The sequence below is a fragment of the Temnothorax longispinosus genome, chromosome 11, assembly GCF_030848805.1.
Source record: "Temnothorax longispinosus isolate EJ_2023e chromosome 11, Tlon_JGU_v1, whole genome shotgun sequence".
NCBI classification, from domain to species: Eukaryota; Metazoa; Arthropoda; class Insecta; order Hymenoptera; family Formicidae; genus Temnothorax; species Temnothorax longispinosus.
The window spans coordinates 2,368,876-2,378,545 of NC_092368.1; positions in this window are offsets into that span (position 1 = coordinate 2,368,876).

The window sequence follows — 9,670 nt, forward strand, 5'->3', positions numbered from 1 at the left end:
ATAGAAAATTGCATTTATATCGAAAAATAATACATGAAAGATAGAAAACCGCGGTAAACGATGCCCTTCTCGGCGTATTTTCGTTTGAGAAAAATTCTAACTTGATTGAGGTGTCTGTAAACGAGACGTAACACAATCGAAGTAGAGCACACTTTGTAAACCGACAGTTTTAACGGAACATTGTCGGTTCCTTTTGTCGGTTGCGTCGGTTCCCAACTTTTTTCTCCACCTTCGCCTTCTTTCGAAGGCGTTATCGCCGGAAGATTCGAAGAGAGTCTGCTTTATATCGAGAGGTTTCCTAATCCATTGTACGAGGCGAAACGCGCGTGGTGTATCGAGCCGTCGTTGCGTCATCTTTCTACGCCTAACCTGCCGTGAAATGTTATGAAACACACCGTGGCGCAGTGGCTCAATCCGTCAAAACTGCACTGCACGCCACGAGCGCAGCCGCTTTCGAGGCCGATTCGGCGAGGGTGCATCGCGCCTCCGTCCTCGCTGCTTCGGTGACCTCCAAGGACGCGACGTCGTCGCGACGAGAGCGGCGTGAAAATGGGCACGTGCGAGCTTCTCTCCAATTAGTAGCAAGTTTGCGGAAATGAAAGATGTGACGTACGACAGTGGTGTTCTGAGAAATTGTGATCTTACAATGCATGATTAGCGATCATACACCATCACTTATCACAAATTGTAAATCATATCCCACATCGACATATTATTTTATTTGATTATCGAGCTAGTCGTAGTATGAAAGGATCTTAAATGGAGAAAGAAAACGAATGAAACTAGACTTCTTTCGTGCTTCTCGTGATATTTATTCTTTTCTTCTTGCGTATGCATTAATTTTTGTGACTAAGCGTATAAATTAGAAATTTTATTAACGCAATCGCGCTGTCTGTGATTTCATTCAATAGTGTGGAGGGAAATAAATTTCTCTTTCTGAAGTATCAATTGTTGAAAATCGAGAGAAAATTTCAGATATGGGATATTGCAACTTTTCTACAAAATTTAAAATCTTTAATTACGATTCTTCTACTTTTTATTCTTGATAACACGTCATAACGTGTCATAAAGTACACGTCATAAAGTTTGCACTGAGATAAAACGTTATAATTTTAGTTAATGAATCAATTCACGCGCGCGCGCGTGTTATTTTTTAGTTGAATCTTTATTTCTCCTTGAAAGGCGGAAATATATCAAGCAGAAATTTGCATCCATTTGCATTTCGACGTCACGGCGTCTGCATCTGCACAGCATCTGAAGGACCCCACCCAAGCGTACGTTCGATTATGTTCATTGCGCGCTTCGCATTCCCTCGTTCGGTGTAGCTCCAATGGCTAAATGTTACAATCGTCCCAGCGTATCTCGTCTGTCCGCTTCCTCTTTCCCGGAATGGAGAGGGAAAAGGGTTCTCCCTCTCTATCGATGACGACGTTTTTACTTCCCATCGCGAGCGTGAACGTTACGTTATATGTAGGGCGATCGCGCTGACCTGCCACCCGCGCACGCCAGTGCGATCCGATCGGATCGGCAGCGATCGGCAGCGTGCGAACTCGGCTATCTCGTCCGACACTTCGCGCGAACAAGCACCACTCGGTGTAAAGGTGATAAATGAGAAAGAGATGCGAGAAGGGGCTCGCGGATTACAAAATCAGCCAGCAGGTCTGCTGTAAGTCGAAGGTGCAAACGAAGTTAGCGTTACAAGTTATACTTATTTGAATTGTAAACTCGGATTTTTCCTCTGCTCGTTTCTTACAGACACGCAGATACTCTCTCACTAAATGTGAAAAAGTATTATGATATATTACGTATCATTATAGAAAATTATGGATTGCCTTAGGCCCGACATTAGAATTTGCAACTACGGATAGTGAATTATCGGGTCTTCCAAGCATTCATTCATTGTTTTTTTCCTTTCCATTAATTCGAAATGCATCGTTTCTTAATTGAGATTTATAATACCGCCTCCAGCGACTTGTACTTAATAACATAGTTACAATTAAAGTAGAGAGTCTAACCGCAGGTTTTATTCTGCAGACAATCGGCAAAAATTTAAGAACAATCGGTGGATAAAATAATTTTATTGTTATGAATTATAATTGTCTCTCTCGCAACGGTTAGGAGAAAACCGCGAAGAGAAGAATCGTCGTCGGAATTCTGAAATAGCGCGAGCACTTTCACAAAGTAGCGCTTTTCTCGGTCGTGTGCGAATGCGTGCGCGTGCATACTCATATTACGATCGTCGCCGCGAGGACCAGTTTTCTCTGCGAAACCTTATATCAAGCATATTGTTGCTAAATAGACAAGCAATTTCACGTCTGTCGAGACAAGTTTCTAGCAACAGAGAAGTGAGAATTTAAAACTGCGTAAACGCAATTTTTTAATACAATTCTAGTTGTACAGTTATTAGTTTATTTCTTCAAATTTTTTCTATCGTAATGTCTTGTTGTCATAAATCAGATTTTTATTGTGTTTCTATCGCCGGAGTTATGTGTCTTCTTTTTATTCTGCAATCTTGAAAGCTCAGCTGAGCAGGTACACACCTAAATGGAATTCACGCCTACTGTCGATCGTTACCAGTCGATTATTTCTTTCTGGGCGCAAGAGTGTTCCCGATCCAGGAATCTGTACGGTCAGCGCCAATCTCCTCCCACGCTTCGATTCTGCTCGATATAACGGAAAGTTCAAGCAATCATTGAACTCTCAAGTGGATCTATTAGATCTCTCAATAACCTGAATACTTTGAAATACATAATATCTTTCTTGATTGATTGATCTTTTATCTGAGATAAGTATTTATCTCTTCGAGTAACATTTATTATAAAAATTTACAAGAATATAGCTGCATCTGAAATAGTTTATTATAATTTAAATATTTATATCTCATTTTTGTTGGAAATTTATTAGGTAACAAACGTACAAAGAAAGGGCACGGACACACAACAAGGTGTTCGTGTTATATTATTTTTAACAAACAAGTGACACATTTTCCAACCATAGTAAACTGCGCGCCGACAAATTGTCAGACTTGCAACACAGTTCTGGTTGGCGTAGTAAAATCCACTCCCTGCCATCTAATAAAATCGTTTGGATTTAATTTTGATGCTAAGCATCTAAAATCTAAATACCTGTAAAGAAATTATTGCGAAAAATATTATCTCAGCCAGGGTTCGAACCTGGAACCTTCCTCATTCACCCGTTTATTAAAAATAACACGAACCTTGTTACGGCTTTGTGCCCTTTCTTTGTATGTTTGAATTTTAATCATAGGAGCCTTTTAAGATTTTTATCAGGTAGACTTTTTGCTAAAGAAGGAAAACAATTTAGTTTGCGATAGAGAATACCTATCCCATGCACTGTGCGCTAAACACGGTTATTACAAAGAAGCACTCTATATTTACTTTCAAATACTTTAAAACATTCCTTAGAAGCGAATAATCTTTTATGCAAGGAGGTTGCATTTTCCCGGTGGAATTATCGATGTTACTTATGCATCGAGGAAGAAATATGCGGGAACAGGCTTGTGAAGGACGAAATCAATCTAATGACAGTAGCAGATCGCAGCGGGCGATCGGTATACGATCGTACCTAGTTCCAGACGTTAGATAACTCGGCGTTTCAAGGATAACGGTTCGTGGAAAATATGTAAAAGCGGCTCGCCCCGACATAAAATGTATCATCTACATATCCCGTTTCTCGCGCCGCCGCTCTAGTTTTCATCCCGTTTATTTCTTATGGAGAAAATAAAAGGTTCGAAGTGCGAAGTAGGTCGGACGTCGGCGTCGCCGGCCAGATCGTGTGTCGGTTGAGACAGGTGGGTCGCTCCCCTACTTCCGGTGTGCTCTGCCACGTACAGTCCGAACTTTTAACCCTCTGACTCACTCTCGAAGTGCATTAATGCATGCACTCATGCCATTTAATTTTAATGAATGAAATTTCGACTTCAATGATCTCATTTTAAAGCAAATATGATTAAATTTAATGGAAATTTAGTCTAATTTTTTTATTTTGCATTAAAATGATTAAAGGCACATAGCTTTAAGTTTATCAGCAAATTTCAGAATTTCTTCAGTTTGCCTTGTATTCGTTATGTATATTTTTCGTCAAATTTTTTATAATCACGTAACTTACTCAAGGTCTACGAGATTGCGTGAACTCATTTATCATCGCACGTGTTTTTCACATGCGAGAATTAACGGGCCGACAGCCCGTTTGCGTCATAGCGAAATGTATAATTATATTGAACGGAATGTGTGGTGCAGAACGTTTTTTATTCATGGCATTTGAGGGGCTGCGAATGGAAAAATATTGTATCGCGCGAATTAACGTGACTGTTAGACGGCAACGAAACGCACGTCACGAAGTAGAACGGGGTAGTGTATCCCGAGACTTTTACTCGTTGGCATTTAGAGACGAGGTATTCTCGCTCCCGAGAGAGTATCTATGAGTGGTGGATATCTCGCGGTGTCAGAAAGGAAGAGAAAAAAAAACACGTGACAAGAAGCATTTTCGACTTTAGCCATTTCGCGAACTGGGAGAATGCGAGAGACGCGATACGAGCCAATGGCGGGACTTTATCTACGGGATATACCGGGTGACCTCGAGACACCAGAAAACCAGCAAGGACGAGAACCGAGAGTGGGCGGTACCTGTTTTTGCTCGCTTACTCTCCTTTCCTTGCTCGCCAGGGACAAGGCGGATAAAACGCGCGAGTCTGTCGAAGGGATCCTTTACCTTCCTTCTTCTAGGATTCTGAGGCTGCGCGCTCGGTAATTTTAATGGGGGTCGTTCTCACGAAGCGAGTAAACTAAGTGTGGGTATTCCCTCGCTAATAGTAACTCTCAATTTTGTGCTCGTTAAAGAATTATTATTATTGATAATTACTCTCGGAGGATAACGCGGATCGTGCGGACGTCCGTTTACAACTATTCTTAATTCCGTACACGCCTGAGACTCTTTCCGATAGGTAATTCGCGAATAAAGTATCTAAATAAATGTTTAGAGAAATTTATTCCGACTATGAAAGGGTCTTGCCCCCTATTGGGAGTGCTGCACTCGGGGAATGCACTCTCTCGAGTAGGACGCTACTCGGTGAGACGCGGAGAGGATGCACGCGTACTTGCGTCTGTTTTGCATTTCGCGAGAGATCAATCGCGAGCGATAGAAGGCTTTCAGCGGGGAAGATCCTCTTTGTGAGACGCGCATCCTTCTTTTTTTTGCGGGAAAGGATTTGCCTCGCTTGAAACGTCTCGATATATATCTGAATTGTGCAATCGCCTTTTCACTTGTTCGCAGAAAGGAGAAGATAAAATATATAATTCGAAAGTGGCGTAATACAGCAGTAAAGTTTCAAGTAATTAATCGAAAATAATAAAAATTTGAAGAATTTTTATCTATGCTCTTAGCGTATTTGGATAACAATTTATTTTCTTATTAATTCGAAGTTTAGAAATCTAAATTGAAGCTTAATTAATTAACTCATGTTTTAAGTTGCGGAGGATAGTAATCTTGCATCACGTTTTCACAATCGAAGTAGATTTCTTCACTCTTAAATATCGCACATGACTTCCAGATGAGAAATGAATCGATAGTCTATATTTATCGTTACGTAAGAGCCACGCGAATCCATTAAATCCCTTTTCCAAAAATATATGTTGCGATATCAACTGTAATGCAATTAGATTAAATAGATTAAAGACATTAGAAGCTGCGTGGCTCCGACTTCTCTATAGAAGATATTATAATGTCTTTAATCCGACCTCTGCCTCTACTTCAATTTACGCCACTTTCAAAAAATCGGGCGAATCTACCATGTGTCGTGACAATACGTGCCTTGTGCGTACGCGAGACTTCCCACGAGGGGTAGGATGATCCCGTACACCAAGATCATTCTCCACGAGTCGGCGGGACGACGCGGCGCGATCACATCGACAATCCAGCGAACCAGGAACCACCTCGGCACGCGAACATCCGCGGGGGCCCGCACAGGGAGCCTCTAGAAAACACTCGCGCACTACGAACTTTCACGAGAGCTGCGTTTCTTCCCTCCGTCTCCGATGAAACCAATGTCAAAACGCCGAGTAGAACAATCCGATGAGAACACCGTATTCCACCGAAGCCTAAACGCTCCTTAGATCCGGCTGATCCTTTCGTATACCTTCAACGCTGATCTTCTAAAACCTTTCGCACCATTGACATTCCCAGTGAGCGATCCCGCTAGTTCTTTGGCACTTCCTTGAACGATTTACGCACTCGTCAATTCCCGATCACAACCGAATACTATTCAATCTAGAATTATTTGGATGGTTAGACGCTCTGGCTAACCGCGGCATTGTCTAGCAATCGCTGTTTCTTCGGGATTCTCCATGACGCGTCCTGGTCCCTTGCACGTCTCTGTCGACCCGCGTTCGCAAGATTATATCCTCGGACTTGATGACACTCGATTAACGCGAACCTACGTGAATCGAATGAAAGATCCGCGATTACGACGGAACTAACTTGTCGGCATTTTACCCGCGATTTTGTTCGCCGTACAACGAGTCGGGATAACCGACGACGATCCGTTCCCTTCACCGGTCGACCGTCGAGTGCCCCGGGCCTCAGGCCCCCTTTGCTCTCTCAACGGCGATGAAAGTCTCTCGCGCCGAGCAGAGCCGACCAGCCGAGTCGAAGGAACAACTACGTTCAGCTGCTATACGTTCTGCTGCTACGTTTTCATGTAGCATCAGCCTTAGCTAGTTCATTAGGCCTTTATGTTTATGTACATCTTTAGCCGCTTTAGTTACGTTACTCGTTAAATGCCACGAGAAGAGCACTGAATATTTTTTGACAAGGAGAAATTAATTTTTAATTTTTAATTGGATCGATGGTTTTGTAAAAGAAGCACGAGTTAATCTTTATATCAAGGGAAGACTGAAATAATAATATTATTTTTGTAACAATTACATACAGAAATAATTAATTTTGGTAATTTTTAAGCATGTGAGATTAAAACAAGAGGAAATTAGGATATATTTTTTTACAAAGATGATTCATAAAAAATCTGATAGATTAGACAATTGACGTACATTCTAAGAATAATTGAGCAGTAAAGTTTCGACAATGCGAATGTTTACTTTAATTTTATAAAAAATGGTTTTCTAAAATTCGAAAGATACAAATAAGAAATTCTTTCTCTATTATGAAGAGAATTACGGAATAGTTTTGACTTACGCGACATCGCCGAGAACCGGTAGAGTTTCCCAAATTTCTTAAATTCTCTGTGCAAATCGATGCTAAATCCTATCTACGCTCCACTTATCCTTCGACAGGTTAGAAACATGAGACTCGGCTAAGTTCTGAACCAAAACCGGATTATAGACCGAAAAATTGTTATGACCGATCGACCCCCTTTTGAAGTTACGTTAAAAAGGACCGGTTCCATCGTGAATGATATCATGAGGGTGGACCGTTTTTTATTTGCGATCCGGTATAATTGCGGTTGGATCCGGTTACCGCGACAATAGCGTGACTTAGAATAGAAAATAAATACTTTATCAGGGATAATCTCTGAAATATATTTTCTTACAAAAGAACTAGACAGATTTATATACATAAGTGATTTCCAAAAAAACTTTGTCGCATTTACAATTGTGAACATAGGTGGAATTTTATCTATAGAGTGTAGTAGCAATAAATTATTAAAATAGTCTCAAAAACTTTGGCGGCTTTCAAATTCTTGGATGGAAATTTTTCCAAATTCCTACGGATCGAAATATTTCGAAAATCTGGTGTTTTGTCCACAAGTATTATGATTAAAATCTATCCTGACTAAAGTAATGAAGCTATTATCAATTTTTGTGTAACGAAAACATAAGTCGGCATTCTGTATGTACGGATTCCTATTTTTATATTTAATCAGAACTCTTTTAAACGTATCAGGAACTCTAGGACTTTTTAGCCAACTTTATTAATTACATTCTGCGAAATTGAAGAATGGGGTGCTAGCTTCGTGGAGATCGGCTCAGGAAAAAACACTGTCAGTCGTGGTCAGTGACGCGAAGTCGCCAGTAAGGTTACCGCGGCTTTACCGTTAAGAGTCCCCTCTCTGGGGGCCTTCGGCCCCCGGCCACTTCTCTGGCCCTCTCCTCCGACCCCTTGTAAATCCACCGCGATATTCCGCGCGATCGCGTTTCCATTCCGGTGTCTCCCGCTCCCGTCCTCGCTCGTTCGCCGTCTTTTTTTAATCATCTACCGACGTCAGCTTGGGCCCCTTTCACCTCCAGCGAGGCTTACCTCTTCTCCGTAGACTCGAGAAATGAAGGCACACACACAGATACGTGTCTCTATGTGTCGCACCTCTAGAATAAGAAATTGACGTAATTAAGAAACATGATAGTGTTCTAATTGTAAGATAGCGGTTGTTAATATCGATAGGATTCTAGAAAGCTGATTTTAACAAATTAAAAAACTTGTTCCTATAATAAAACGTACAGATTATCTCAGATTTCTTGCTCTAATTGTCGAATTTGTCTTTTTTTAATTTAATATATATATTTTTGTCTTTTTGAAGAAGAGAAGTTGAACTCAATTTTTCGCTATGTAAATATTTTGACATATACTTGAAATAATCATGATAAAAGGGAAATTTATATTCAAATAATGGAAGCACGGCTTTAACAAATTTCTGGCGAGTTAACGTCACGAACATAAAGAAAATGCGCGAACTTTCCCCTTTCGACGGAGACTTCACTTTTTTTTTAAAGCGGTAATTACGGGCAAGTTGTTGAAGACACGAAACACGTATAATGGATTAACGAGTCGGAAAAGCCACGTCTGCTTTCCTTCCGTAAATTCTTCAGGTTGCCATATGTAATTATAATCACATATCCGCGTTTATAATTATAATTATATGTATCCTGTGCTTCTTCGTAATTACTACGAAATTGTCAGCTGAATGCATCGTGTCGAATATTCGTTGACATAATGTGACACGCGCAAATTATAAATAAAATTGTCAGAAATTTATTGATGTAAAACAAAGATTACTGAATTAGAAAAGTCAACGATTAGATTGAATTTATCGCTTTGTTTAAAAATTATATTTAATTATTTATCTATGTTTCATTTCCCTTATTGCAGTTTTCATAAAAACTTTGGTCGAATTCTTGCTTTTAATTTCTTCTGTGAAATGAATTGTGACCGTATAATAAAATAGAAAAGAATACATTATTCTTCAGTTAACTGTACGTTATCTTTAAAAAGGAATAGGTAATGATATTATACAATGTCTTAACAATCTGGAAACATCGCATCACGCTTGCAATACAATAATTTATAGCGCAAAAATTAAAGTATAAATTCGATTATATTACAATTATAATTCAAAAACTGATTATATTACGAATTTAAAAAAGGGATAAGACTTCCGAGCATTATGCACTTAACGTATCGATGATTTGTTGGAAATTGCAAGAGAAAAAACGTTAATGCAGACTAATGTATTCCAGTTGTTAAAACAATCTTATCTTTCGATTCGCTCGCGCGATTCTTCGACAAGAGCGCGGTTGGTTGCGTCTGACGGGCTCGCAGCTCGGTCGTTCAAGTCCCAAGTATCGAATGGTCTCGTTCAAGTTCCAAATACCGAATGGCGTCATCTGACAGGATCTCGTAGTACTATCTTTCGTTAGGGTAG